Source organism: Diceros bicornis, chromosome 2 (assembly GCF_020826845.1).
Source record: "Diceros bicornis minor isolate mBicDic1 chromosome 2, mDicBic1.mat.cur, whole genome shotgun sequence".
Lineage (NCBI taxonomy): Eukaryota > Metazoa > Chordata > Mammalia > Perissodactyla > Rhinocerotidae > Diceros > Diceros bicornis.
In genome coordinates this window covers 49,093,068-49,108,506 of record NC_080741.1, presented here as the reverse complement: position 1 = coordinate 49,108,506, position 15,439 = coordinate 49,093,068, and the positions used below count along the sequence as shown (strand labels likewise).

At 40.2% G+C, this 15,439-nt stretch overlaps 1 long non-coding RNA gene across 1 annotated transcript; it reads left to right on the top strand.

The window, feature by feature from the left end:
- The first annotated feature begins 309 nt into the window (after window positions 1-309).
- On the top strand, window positions 310-7,794 carry LOC131415551 (uncharacterized). Its single transcript, XR_009222496.1, has 3 exons — window positions 310-409; window positions 2,398-2,464; window positions 5,456-7,794. It is a non-coding gene; the product is annotated as an uncharacterized LOC131415551 (long non-coding RNA).
- The last annotated feature ends 7,645 nt before the right edge of the window (window positions 7,795-15,439 follow it).

Below are 15,439 nucleotides of genomic sequence, written 5' to 3'. Positions count from 1 at the left end.
AAATTATATGTGAAATTGTGGGTGTATATATATATATACACAGGCTTTTGGGGGGGAAGAAGATTCATAGTTTTCATCAGATTAACCAATTATGTTTTATTTCCACTAAACCACTGGAACTGCCCTTCTCAAGGTCACCAATGACCTCTATGTTGCTAAATCCAATGATCATTTCTCAGTTCTCATTTTATTTGACTGCTCATAATGTGTAATACATATCATAACTTTCTCTTCCCTGAAATTTTCTTATCTTTGCTTCCACAGCACCATATTAATCTGATTTTCCTCCTTTTTTTCTAGCCATTCCTCTTCTATCCTTTTTTTTTTTTTTTTAAGCATCTCTTCATCTCCACGACCATGAAATGTTGGAGAGCCCCATGGCTTTAAATGTCTTCTCATCAAGCAATAAGTATCCTTTAATATCTAAATCTGTTCAATACCTAACTTGAATAGTGAAATTTCAGATAGTGAGGTGTGCCATATTATCCAATGTCATTTTGGTTCCTGAGTTTTGAAAAATAAGTAGGAAGATTTCATATAGAGATTATCTGGACATGTATGGGAATCTCTTCAGTTCCTGTGTTTGGGTATCAAGAGTTAGGATGGTGAGGACACTCAGAAACATTGGTGACTCCCACATTTTTATCAAGCCTGGACCTCTCTTCAACTCTAGACTCATCTATCCAACTAGTTGACATTTACACATGGATGCCTAATAGGCGTCTCAAGCTTACATGTCCAATATTGAGCTCCCCTCACCAGCAATTACTTCAATCTTCCCTCTTCCAACTTCTCAAGCCAAAAATTTTGGTGCCATATGGGGCTCACCCTTTCATACATGACAGCCAACTTGTTAGGAACTGTGTCAACAACACCAACAAACAGTTTCCTGAATTTGACCATTTCTCAACCAATCTTCCCAACCCACCACTATCTAGGTCCAATCATCTCTCCTAAAGGGTATTCCTGTTACTGTCCCCCTGAAGTCAGTTCTCAGTTCAGCAGTCAGTCAGTCTATGATACTCTAATCCTCTGGTGGCTTACCATATCACACAAAGTGAACAGCCTAGTCCTTACCCTGATCTATCAGTCCTCCATAAACTGGGTCCTGTCACCACCCTGTCCTCATCTCCTTCTCATTCTTGCTGCTCCAGCATATTGGCCTCCATTCTGTTCCTTGAACATGTCAGATGTGTTCTCCTCTCATTGCCTTTGCACTTGCTTTGTGGTTGGTGTGGATTAGTTTCTCCTGAGCATCAACTTGCTTCTGTACCTTCTCCAAGATTTTCTTTGAAGTCTTTATGTAAAATTTATACCCCACCAAATCTCCTATCTCTCTTCTGTGGTTTATATTCTCTCTCTTAAACTTATCACTATGTAACATACTGTGTATGTATTTTACTACTACATACTGGCTTGCTCCATAAGGGCAGGGATTTTGATCTGTTTTGTTCACTACTTTATTTCTGTCACCTAGAACAGTGTCTAGGATATACTAAGCCCTCAATAGATTCTAGATATTCTGCTAATAATTTATTACAGGAGAAGAAAGTCCAATTTACTGTGGCTAATCCATAAAGCAGACAGTTGAAACTATAGTTAAGAGTGATGAGGGGGCCAGCCCGGTGGGGCAGTGGTTAAGTGCGTGTGCTCTGCTGTGGCGACCTGGGGTTCGCAGGTTCGGATCCTGGGCACACACCAACGCATTGCTTGTCAAGCCATGCTGTGGTGGCGTCCCATATAAAGTAGAGAAAGATGGGCACGGATGTTAGCTCAGGGCCAATCTTCCTCAGCAAAAAGAGGAGAATTGGCAACAGATGTTAGCTCAGGGCTAATCTTCCTCACAAAAAAAAAAAAAGTGATGAGCAGCTTTGAACTCAGTGTCTTCAACTCTTATGTTATCAGTGTGCATTATTTCCTCTTAGTCCATCTGTGTTGAGCAGAGCACTTTTCAAAAAGCCACGCAGGAATGGCAACCTCAAGATACTTGTCAGAGTTACTTCCTGCACTAATTGGAGGCGTGAATTTCGTAAGTGTACAGCAGGATATATTATATCATGAATGTCATTCCTGTTTATTGTATTGCCAAAAGACCTGGTTGTTGGCAGGAAGGTTGGAGGCTGATCATTTCCGTGTGGGTTACTGTTCCTAAACATTTTTTTTTTTTTAAGATTTTATTTATTTATTTTTTCCCCCCAAAGCCCCAGTAGACAGTTGCGTGTCACAGCTGCACATCCTTCCAGTTGCTGCATGTGGGACGCGGCCTCAGCATGGCCAGAGAAGCAGCGCATCGGTGCGAGCCCAGGATCCGAACCCGGGTCGCCAGCAGCAGAGCGCGCTCACTCAACCACCAAGCCATGGGGCCGGCCCTGTTCCTAAACATTTTGTTTGTAAAAGATAATGTCATGGCCCATCACCTCAGAGGAAATGGAGACACCTAAAGGTTTCACTGTGATGCGTTTAGGTATGGCTTTTTTTTTCTTTCTCTTCTTGGGGCTCTTGATTTTTTAACTCTGAGAATTATTGTTGGAAATAAAGTGTTTGAAAATTATCAGCCATTATTTCTTCAAATATTACCTCTGCTACATTCTCTTTCTTCTCTGTTTCTGGAAATCTAATTAAATTCTTTTTTTTTTTTTTTTTTGTGAGGAAGATCAGCCCTGAGCTAACTTCCATGCTAATCCTCCTCTTTTTGCTGAGGAAGACTGGCTCTGAGCTAACATCTATTGCCAATCCTCCTCCTTTTTTTTTTGTCCCCAAAGCCCCAGTAGATAGTTGTATGTCATAGTTGCACATCCTTCTAGTTGCTGTATGTGGGACGCGGCCTCAGCACAGCTGAAGAAGTGGTGCGTCAGTGCACGCCCGGGATCCGAACCCGGGCCGCCAGTAACGGAGCGCGAGCACTTAACCGCTAAGCCATGGGGCTGGTCTGGGAATCTAATTAAATACATGTTGGAAGCTATCTATCTTCTATGTCTTACCCTGTGTTCTTTATCTTTTCTTTTCTTTTTCTTTTTCCATGCTTCTTTCTGGATAGTTCTTCTGATGTTCCCGTTCACCCAGCTGCTAATTTACTATTAAAACCATCCATTGAGTGATCAATTTCAATTATTGTGTTTTTCAATTTTAGAATTTCTATTTGCTTCCTTTCAAATCTGTTATGCTCTTTTTTTGTTTAATAGTTTCTAGTTCTTTCCTGAAATTTTAAATCTTGTTTTTTATCTCTTTAAACTAGTTAGATAGTTAATTTTAGTCTGTGTGATGGTCACGTCATCTACAGACCCTGGAGGTCTGTCCAAAAGCCCCTCAGGCTCTGATATCCATGTCAGCCTGTTCTTTCTGCCTGTAGAGGCTTTCCTCACCTTGCTCAGGCTCTGATAAAACATGCCAAGCAGCTCTCCCCTGAGAAACCCCTTCTCACTCCCCCTAGGCTCTGATACCCAATGCCAGGCTGCTCCTCTGCACCCTGAGCACCCTCCTCATCACATCTGGGACCTGACACCCTGGGCTGGATCGCCCCCACATGGATGCCCTCCTAACTGTTCTCGGACTGTGACACCCCACAAGGGACAGCCCCTCAACCACCATGTGGATGCCCGTCTCACCAGGCTCAGACTGTGAAACCCCACTCTGAGCTACCATAGCCCCCTTCCCTATGCAGACAGATGCTTCACCTGATAGCTTTTGGAACAAATTGTTCAGGATAGGAAGGGAAGGGAAAGAAGAGAAAGAGAAACATTTAGTAAAAAAAAAAAATAAAATAGAGGGCCAGCCCAGTGGCATAGCGGTTAAGTCCTCGTGCTCTGCTTCCACAGCTTGGGGTTCGCAGGTTCGGATCCCTGGCATGGACCTATGGCACGCTTATCAAGCCATGCTGTGGTGGCGTCCTATATAAAGTAAAGGAAGATGGTCATGGATGTTAGCCCAGGGCCAATCTTCCTCAGCAAAAAAGAGGAGGATTGGCAACGAATGTTAGCTCAGGGCTAATCTTCCTCAAAAAATAAAAAATACTATAAATAAATTAATTAATTAAATAAAATCCAACCTGAAGTGTTTGTCTTTTAAGTGAAGCCTTTTGGTTCTAATAAATTCCATGCAATTACTGATATATTTTGGTCTGAAGCTACCATTCAATTTTCTCTTCGTTTTTTTTTTCGGTAAGGAAGATTGGACCTGAGCTAACATCTGTGCCAATCCTGCTCCATTTTGTATGTGGGATGCCGCTACAGCGTGGCTTGATGAGTGGTGTGTAGGTCCACACCTGAGATCTGCATCTGCGACCCCCGGGCTGCTGAAGTGGAGCGTGCAAACTTAACCACTACACCACCAGGCCAGCCCCACCAATTTTCTGTTTTTCATTGGTCCCTGAAGTCAGTTCCACTCTCTTGTTGCCCATAATTTTTTAACTCTACTACTATGGATGATATGCAATGTCTCTGCTCTTCTAGTGGTTCACTAGAAGTTTAACGTGTGTCATTAATTTCTCAGTATTAATGTTAGTATCTTTACCTTCATTCTTAGAATACTACCATTTCTCCACTCACAACTTACAGACTATTCTTGTTAAATATTTAAATTCTATAATTTAAACTCCACAAGACATTCTTCTTCTCATTTTATACAGTTAATATTGAGAGTTACCCACTATTTGCCATGTTCTTTGCCCTTCATTACTTCTTACAAATCAGGGATCATTTTCCTCTGTCTGATATACATCCTTTACAATTTCTGAAGTTTTACTAAAATGAGTCTAAAAGAGAATTTCTTTTTATTTATCATGCTTGAGATTTGCTAGGCTTCTTGAATCTATGAATATCTGTCATCATTTTTCGATAAGTCTCAATCATTATTCAGTTGTGGCCTCTACTCTCTCTCTCATCCGTTGAGGCTCCAATTTCACATATATTAGAACTTTTCACTGTATTTTCTTATTTCTTACCCTGTCTATCCCTCTGGCCCCTCCCCTCCATTTTTTGGTCTTTTTGAACTTCAAGACTTATTTCTTCTGACTTATCTCTCTAGTGCACTGATTCTTTTGCTGTATTCAATCTACTACCCAGTATGCCCACTGAGCTTTTAATTTCAGTTATTATATTTTCTACTTAACTGTTTTTCTTTTTTTTTCCCCCAAAGCCCCAGTAGATAGTTGTACATCATATTTGCACATCCTTCTAGTTGCTGTATGTGGGATGTGGCCTCAGCGTGGCTGGAGAAGCGGTGCATCGGTGCGCGCCCGGGATCTGAACCCGGGCCGCCAGTAGCAGAGCGCGTGCACTTAACTGCTAAGCCACGGGGCCAGCCCTCTACTTAACTGTTTTTCAAATCTGCTGTCACTTCTAATAGTTTTCAAATTTCTAAATGAAACTTACAAACTTGTATTTCACTTCTTAAAAATAAGCATAGTGCACCTTACACTAATAAATGTTATATGTCAATTCTATATCAATAAAACTAGGGGGAAATAGTGACATCAGCAACATGGTGGAGCGAGCTGTTCCCTGTGTCTCTCCCCCTTCGAACTACAACTGCAAGGACATTCACTGATCAGCAGAGGATACCCACACAGCACATCAGGATGCCTGAGAGACCCGAGCAGCTATATATCTGAAGGCAGATGGACTACCCCTCCAGAGGAGGTGGTGGAAATAGGTAAGCACCCTCTGGACCCCAGACAGTCCAGCACATGCACGTGACTACTTCCCTGGCTGGAGCGATCATAGCACTGCTGTGGCCCCGATAGTGGGAGCATGCCTCAGCACGACGGTGGAAACAGGTGGTAGTAGCCCTGAGCCCCCCATGTGATCGCTTCCTTGTCTAGTGGGAGAGCCCTCAGGGCCATGCAGCCCACAGGGAGCAGTGCAGGCTTGGACCCAGTGGGGAAGCCCTGCCCATCAAGCACAATGGCTGCTGCAACCCAGGAGCAGAGGGTGGCTGAGATCCCAGTCCAGCTGAACAAGCTCCCAGCTGTCGTGAATGCCCCTAGTACTGCTGTGGCCCCGAAGAGGGGAGCACAACTCCGCAGGACTGTGGGAGCAGGTGGCAGTACCCCTGAGCCCCTGCGTGATCACTCTCTGGTCCAGTGGGAGAGTCCACAATCCCACCTGGTCCCAGGGAGTGGCTTTGTTTTGGTCCCAGAGGGGAAGTTCTGCTAACCAAGCACAACGGCTGGTGTGACCTAGGAACAGAGGGCAGCTGAGCTTTGAGTATGGGCAAACAAACTCCTGGCTGCTGTGAATGCCCGTAGTACCATTGTGACCCCAAAGCAGGGAGGACAACTCTGTGGGTCTGTGGGAGCAGGCAGCAGTAACCCTGAGCCCCTCCACATGACTACTTTCCCATTTGGTGAGAGACCCCACAGGGCTGCTACAATCCCAAGGAGTGGCCCAGGTTCTGACAGGCACAGCTGACAAAGATAGCAGCAGCAAGCTTAGATTACACAGCTCCTGCCCCTGCCCAAGTGGCAGCAGGTGAAACCTGCATCCAGAAACTCACTATGTGCCGGCACAAATCCACTCCATCAAATGGCATAAAGAAATATATTAATATGCCGGACCAGGAGGAAAAAGACAATCACCCAGAAACCAATTCTGAAAGCACAGAAATCTATGATGTAAATGACAAAGAATTCAAGATGGCCATCACAGGAAAACTCAACAAGCTACTAGAGAATTCTGAAAGACAGTTCAGTGAAATCAGGAACCAAATTACTGAACAGAGGGAATTCTTTACGAAAGAGATCGAAACTATAAAGAAAAACCAAACAGAATTGTTAGAGATGAAAAACATAATGGATGAGGTAAAGAAAAATCTGGAGTCCTTAAACAACAGAGCTGACAATATGGAGGATAGAATTAGCAATCTGGAGGATAGGAACACAGAAATGCTTCAGATGGAGGAGAGAGAACTTAGACTAAAAAGAAATGAAGAAATTCTCCAAGAAATATCTGACTCAATTAGGAAGTGCAACATAAGGATTATAGGTATTCCAGAGGGAGAAGAGAGGGAAAAAGGAGCAGACAGCTTGATAATAACTGAGAACTTCCAAAACCTAGAGAAGGAGCTGGAATTACATGTAAAAGAAGCCAACAGGACTCCTAATTACATCAATGTAAAAAGACCTTCTCCAAGGCATATATTAGTGAAGCTGACAAAAGTCAACGTTAAAGAAAAAATATTAAGGGCAGCAAGGTGGAAGAGAATAACCTACAAAGGAAGCCCTATCATGCTTTCAGCGGATTTTCAGCAGAAACCTTACAGGCTAGGAGAGAGTAGAATGATATATTCAAAATTTCAAAAGACAAAAACTTTCAGCCAAGAACACTATATCCAGTTAAAATATCCTTCAGACATGATAGAGAAATAAAAACTTTCCCAGATAAACAAAAGCTGAGGGAGTTCATTGCTGCAAGAACCCCCGCTAAAGATTTGATCAAGAAAGCCCTCATACCTGAAAAAACAGAAAGAAAGGATTTACAAAGCCTTGAGCAAGCAGGTAAACAGGCAGACAAAATCAGAAAATTGCAACTCTCTATCAGAACAGATTAGCAAACACTTATAACTCCAAAGATAAAGGGAAGGAAAACATTGAAAATAAATATTATCACTTCATTTTAACTACAAACTCACAACACATAATGGAATAAGTTGTGACAACAACAGCTTAGAAGGGGAAGAGGTAAAGGATGAAACCTGCTTAGACTAAGGGAACAAGAGGCTATTAGGGAATGGACTATCTCATCTATGAGATCTTTCATTCAAATTGCACAGTAACCACTAAACAAAAAATCAGAACAAAGACACAAATGATAAATAAAGAGAAAACTGAGAAACCATCATAGAGAGCCACCAAACTGAATTAGCAGTCCAAAATACATGGGATGAGAAACAAGGGAAGTACATAACAACTGAAAAACAAGAGGTAAAATGGCAGCATTAAGCCTTGATATATCAAGAATCACTCTAAATGTAAATGGATTGAATTCCACAATCAAAAGACACAGAGTGGCTGGATGGATTAAAAAACAAGACTCAACAATTTACTGCCTCCAGGAAACACATCTCAGCTCTAAAGACAAACACAGGGTCAGAGTGAAGGGATGGAAGACAATACTCCAAGCTAATGGCAAACAAAAGAAAGCAGGTGTTGCCATACTTATATCAGACAAAGTAGACTTCAAGATAAAAAAAGGCAATGAGAGACAAAGAGGGGTAATATATAGTGATAAAAGGGACACTCCACCAAGAAGACGTAACACTTATAAACCTATATGCACCCAACACAGGAGCACCAAAGTACATAAAGAAACTATTAACAAACCTAAAAGGAGATATCAACAACAACACAATAATAGTAGGGGACCTTAACACTACACTTACATCAATGGATAGATCATCCAGACAGAAAGTCAATAGGGAAATAGTGGAAATAGTGGACTTAAATGAAAAACTAGAGCAGATGGACTTAATAGATATATAGAGAGCACTCCATCCAAAAAGAGCAGATTACACATTCTTCTCAAGCACACATGGAACATTCTCAAGGATAGACCATATGTTGGGAAATAAGGCAAATGACCTTAAATTTAAGAAGATTGAAATCATAACAAGCATCTTTTCTGACCATAATGCTATGAAACTAGAAATCAACTACAAGAAAAAAGTTGGGAGAGTGACAAAGATGTGGTGACTAAACAACATGTACTGAACAACAAATGGATCATTGAAGAAATTAAAGGAGAAATCAAATCATATCTGGCGACAAATGAAAATGAAAATACACCATACTAACTCATATGGGATGCAGCAAAAGCAGTCCTGAGAGGTAAATTCATAACAATACAGGCCCACCTTAACAAACAGGAAAAATCCTGAACAAGCAATCTTAAACTACACCTAACAGAATTAGAAAAAGAAGAACAAACAAAGGCCAAATTGAGGGCGGGCCCCATGGCTTAGCGGTTAAGTGCGCTTGCTCCGCTGCTGGCAGCCCGGGTTCGGATCCCGGGCGTGCACTGACGCACCGCTTCTCCAGCCATGCTGAGGCCGTGTCCCATGTACAGCAACTAGAAGGATGTGCAGCTATGACATACAACTATCTACTGGAGCTTTGGGGGGAAAAATAAATAAATAAAAGTATTGGAAAAAAAAAGCCCAAATTCAGCAGAAGGAGGGAAATAATAAAAATTAGAGCAGAAATAAATGAAATTGAACCCCCCCCCAAAAAAACAACCAGTAGAAAGGATCAATGAAACAAAGAGCTGGTTCTTTGAGAAGATTTTAAAAAATTGACAAACTCTTAGCCAGACTCACCAAGAAAAAAAGAGAAGGCTCAAATAAATAAAATTAGAAATGAAAGAGTAGAAATCACAATGGATACCACAGAAATAGAAAGGATTATAAGAGAATACTGTGAAAAACTATATGCCAACAAATTGGACAATCTAGAAGAAATGGATAAATTCTTGGACACATACAACCTCCAAAAACTGAACCAAGAAGAAATAGAGAATCTGAATAGACCAATCACAAGTAAAGAGATTGAAACAGTAATCAAAAATCTCCCAAAAAATTAAAGTCCAGGACAAGATGGCTTCTCTGGAGAATTTTACCAAACATTCAAAGAAGATTTAATCTCTGTCCTTCTCAAACTATTCCAAAAAATAGATGAAGATGGAACACTTCCTCACATATTCTATGAGGCCAACATCATCCTGATACCAAAGCCAGACAAGGACAATACAAAGAAGGAAAATTACAGGCCAACATCACGGATGAACATAGATGCAAAAATCCTCAACAAAATATTGGCAAACCAAATACAGCCATAGATTAGAAAGATTGGGGGGGCTGGCCCGGTGGCACAAGTGGTTAAGTGTGCGCACTCAGCTGCGGCAGCCCAGGGTTCGCCTGTTTGGATCCCCGGCGCACACCCACGCACTGCTTGTTAAGCCATGCTGTGGCGGCAACCCATACAAAGTAGAGGAAGATGGGCACGGATGTTAGCCCAGGGCCAGTCTTCCTCAGGAAAAAGAGGAGGATTGGCATTGGATGTTAGCTCAGGGCTGGTCTTCCTCGCAAAAAAAAAAAAAAAAAGAAAGATCAGGGGCTGGCCCGGTGGTGCAAGCAGTTAAGTGTGCGCACTCTGCTGCGGCAACACTGGGTTCACCGGTTCGGATCCCAGGCGTGCACCAATGCACCGCTTGTCAAGCCATGCTGTGGTGGTGTCCCATATAAAGTAGAGGAAGATGGGTATGGAGGTTAGCCCAGGACCAATCTTTCTCAGCAAAAAGAGGATTGGCAGATGTTAGCTCAGGGCTGATCTTCCTCACAAAAAATAAATAAATAAATAAATAAATAAAATAAATAAATAAAATGGGGGGGGGAGATCATATGCCATGATCAAGTGGGATTTATACAAGGGACACAGGGATGGTTCAACATCCACAAATCAATCAATGTGATACACCACATTAACAAAATGAGGAATAAAAACCACATGATCATCTCAATAGATGCAGAGAAAGCATTTAACAAGATCCAACATCCATTTATGATAAAAACTCTCAACAAAATGGATATAGAAGGAAAGCACCTCAACATGACAAAGTCCATAGATGACAAACCCACAGCCAACATCATACTCAATGGGGAAAAACTGAAAGACATTCCTCTGAGAACAGGAACAAGATAAGGGGCCCACTCTCGCCACTCTTCTTCAACATAGTACTGGAAATTATGGCCAGAGCAATTAGGTAAGAAAAAGGAATAAAAGGAATCCTAATAGGCAATGAACAAGTGAAACTTTCACTGTTTGCAGATGACATGATTTTATATATAGAAAACTCTAAAGAATCCATTGGAAAACTATTAGAAATAATCAACAACTGGGCCCGGCCCTGTGGTGTAGCATTTATGTACGCATGCTCCGCTGTGGCGGCCCAGGGTTCAGATCCTGGGTGCGCACCAATGCACTGCTTGTCAAGCAATGCTGTGGCGGTCTCCCATATAAAATGGAGGAAGATGGGCAGGATCTTAGCTCAGGGCCAGTCTTCCTCAGCAAAAAGAGGAGGATTGGTATGGATGTTAGCTCAGGGCTGATCTTCCTCACACACACACACAAAAGAGAGAATATACATAATCATAAAACAAAGGGCATTCTCATATAAAAAAAGAAATAATCAACAACTACATCAAAGTTGCAGGGTACAAAATCAACTTACAGAAATCAGTTGCATTTCTATACTCTAACAACGAACTAACAGAAAGAGAACTCAAGAATACAATCCCATTTACAATCACAGCAAAAAGAATAAAATATCTAAGAATAAATTTAACCAAGGAGGTGAAAGACCTATACAATGAAAACTATAAGACATCATTGAAAGAAATCGATGATGACATAAAGAAATGGAAAGATATCCCATGCAAATGTATTGGAAGAATAAACATAGTTAAAATGTCCATACTACCTAAAGCAATCTACAGATTCAATGCAATCCCAATCAGAATCCCAAGGACATTCTTCACAGAAATAGAATAAAGAATCCTAAAATTCATACGGGGCAACAAAAGACCCCGAATAGCTAAAGAAATCCTGAGAAAAAAGAACAAAACTGGAGGCATCATAATCCCTGACTTCAAAATATACTACAAAGCTATAATAATCAAACCAGCATGGTACTGGTACAAAAACAGACATACAGATCAATGGAACAGAATGGAAAGTCCAGAAATAAAATCAAACGTATATGGACAGCTAATCTTCGACAAAGGAGCTAAGAACATACAATGGAGAAAGGAAAGTCTCTTCAATAAATGGTGCTGGGAAAACTGGACAGCCACATGCAAAAGAATGAAAGTAGACCATTATCTTTCGCCATACATAAAAATTAACTCAAAATGGATCAAAGACTGGAAGGTAACACCTGAAACTATAAAACTCCTAGAAGAGGGCTGGCCCCGTGGCTTAGCAGTTAAGTGCGCACGCTCCACTACTGGCGGCCTGGATTCGGATCCCAGGTGTGTACCGACGCACCGCTTCTCCGGCCATGCTGAGGCCACGTCCCACATACAGCAACTAGAAGGATGTGCGACTATGACATACAACTATCTACTGGGGCTTTGGGGGAAAAAAAAGGAGGAGGATTGGCAATAGATGTTAGCTCAGAGCCGGTCTTCCTCAGCAAAAAGAGGAGGATTAGCATGGGTGTTAGCTCAGGGATGATCTTCCTCACACACACACACAAAAAACTCCTAGAAGAAAATATAGGCAGAACACTCTTTGACGTCATTCTCAGAGGGATCTTTTCAAATCCCATGTCTACTCAGATAAGGGAAACAAAAGAAAAAATAAACAAGTGGGACTTCATCAGACTAAAGAGCTTCTGCAAGGCAAACGAAACCAGGATCAAAATGAAAAGACAACCCACCAGCTGGGAGAAAATATTTGCAAATCATATATCCAACAAGGGGTTAATCTACATACTATATAAAGAACTCACACAACTGAACAACAAAAATCCAAATAACTCGACCAAAAAATGAGCAGAGAATATGAACAGACATTTTTCTAAAGAAGATATACAGATGGCCAGTAGGCATATGAAAAGATGATCAACATCACTAATCATCAGGGAAATGAAAATCAAAACTACACTAAAATATCACCTTACACCCGTGAAAATGGCTGTAAGGACCAAGACAAAAAAATAACAAATGTTGGAGAGGATGTGGAGCAAAGGGAACCCTCGTTCACTGCTGGTGGGACTGCCAACTGGTGTGGCGTCTATACAAAACAGTATGGAGATTCCTCAAAAAATTAAAAATAGAAATAACTTATGATCCAGCTATCCCACTTCTGTGTATTTATCCAAAGAACTTGAAATCAACAATCCAAAGAGGCTTATGCACCCCTATGTTCATTGCAGCATCATTCACTATAGCCAAGAAGTGGAAGCAATCCAAGTGTCCATAGACAGATTATTGGATAAAGAAGATGTGGTATATATATAGAATGGAATACTACTCAGCTATAAAAAAACGACAAATTCCTCCCATTTGTAACAACATGGATGGACCTGGAGGGTATTATGTTAAGTGAAATAAGCCAGACAGAGAAAGACAAACACTGTATGACTTCACTCATATGTGCAATACAAACTTAACACATGGACGGAGAGAACAGTTTGGTGGTTACCAAGGGAAGGGAGTTGGGGGGTGGGCACAAGGGGTGAAGAGGTGCATTTATATGGTGACTGACAGATAATAATGTACAACTGGAATCTCACAATGTTAGAAACTATTATGACATCAAATTAAAAAAATGCTTAAAAAAAACTAGGGGGAGAAAAGAGAAAATAATAAGCATAGTAGTTTTATGATTTATATCTAATAAGTTCAATAATTGAAGTCCCTGTTGGTCTGTTATCTCTTTTTTCCCAATTCTTTATTGTGGTAAAATACACATAATATAAATTTTACCTTCTTAACCATTTTTTACATTATTTATTTATTTATCTATTTAATTTATTTATTTATTTTTTCTGCGGAAGATTCGCCCTGAGCTAACATCTGTGCCAATCTTCCTTTATTTTGTATGTGGGTCACCACCACAGCATGGCTGAAGAGTGGTGTAGGTCCACGTCTGGGATCTGAACCTGTGAACCCGGGTGACTGAAGGAGCGTGCCGTACTTAACCACTACAGCATGGGGCAGCCTCCAAATTTTTTAATTTTTAATTGAGATACAATTATATTGTACATTATATTAGTTTCAGGTGTACAACATAATGATTCAATATTGGTATACATTGTGAAATGATCACAATAAGTCTAGTTATCATCTGTCATCTTACATAGTTACAAAAAAATTTTTTTCTTGTGATGAGAACTCTTAAGATCTACTCTCTTAGCAACTTTCGAATGTGCAATAGGGTATTTTTAACTATAGTCGCCATGCTGTACATTACATCCCCATGACTTATTTATTTTATAACTGGAGTTTGTACCTTTTGACCTCCTTCACCCATTTCTCCAACCCCTGTCTCTGGCAACCACCGATCTGTTCTCTGTATCTATAAACTTGATGTTTTTGTTTTTTAGATTCCAGTTATTAGTGAGATCGTATGGTATTTGCCTGTCTCTGTCTGACTTATTTCACTTAGCCATCTTAACCATTTTTAAGTGTACAGTTCAGTGGTATTAAATACATTCATAATGTTGTACAACCATTACCATCATCCAAAAGATAAAAATACATCTTTTTATCTTGTAATAGTGAAACTCTGTAGCCATTAAACAATAACTCCCCATTTCCCCTCCCCATAGCCCCTGACAACCACCTTCTACTGTCTGTCTTTATGATTTTGACTACTCTAAGTACATCATATAAGTGGAATCATACACTATTTGTCTTTTTGTGACTGGCTTTTTTCACTTAGCATAACATCCTCAAGTTTCATCCATGTTGTAGCATCTGTCAAAATCACCTTCCTTTTTAAAGCTACATAATATTCCATTGTATGTATCATATTTTACATCCATTTATTTATCTCTCCATCCATTGATGGACGCTTGGGTTGTTTCCACCTTTTGGCTACTGTGAATAATGCTACTATGAAAATAGTGTCAAATATTTCTTCAAAATCCTGCTTTCAATTCTTTTTTAAGTATATACCCAGAAATGGAATTGCTGGCTCATATAGTAATTCTATTCTTAATTTTTTGAGGGGTCACCATACTGTTTTCCATAGCAGCTATACCATTTTACATTCTCACCAACAGTGCACAAGGGTTCCAATTTCTCCACATCCTTGCCAATACCCATTATTTTCTGGGTTTTTTTTTTTTTGATAGTAGCCATCCTAATGGGTGGGGTAGTATCTCATTATAGTTTTTATTTGCATTTCTCTAATGATTACTGATGTTGAGCATCTTTTCATGTGCTTATTGCCCATTTGTATATCTTCTTTGGAGAAATTCAAGTCCTTTGCCTATTTTTCAATTGGAGTTTTTGTTGTTGAGTTTTAAAAGTACTCTATATATTCTGTGTATTAATCTCTTAATATATGATTTGAAAATATTTTCTCCCATTCTTTGGGTTGCCTTTTTACTCTGTTGATATTCTTTGGATGCAAAAAAAATTTTAAATTTTTGTGAAGTCCAATTTGTCTATTTTTTCTTTTGTTGCCTCTGCCTTTCATGTCATATCCAAGAAAACATTGCCTTTGGTGTCATATTCAACAAATTGTTGTCAAATCCAATGTCATGAAGCTTTTGCCCTATGTTTTCTTCTAATAATTTTATACTTTTATCTCTTACATTGAGGTCTTTGACCCATTGTGAGTTAATTTTTGTATATAGTGTGAGGTCAGGATCCAACTTCATTCTTTTGCATGTAGTTATGTAGTTTAACCAGCAACATTTGTTGAAAAGACTGTCCT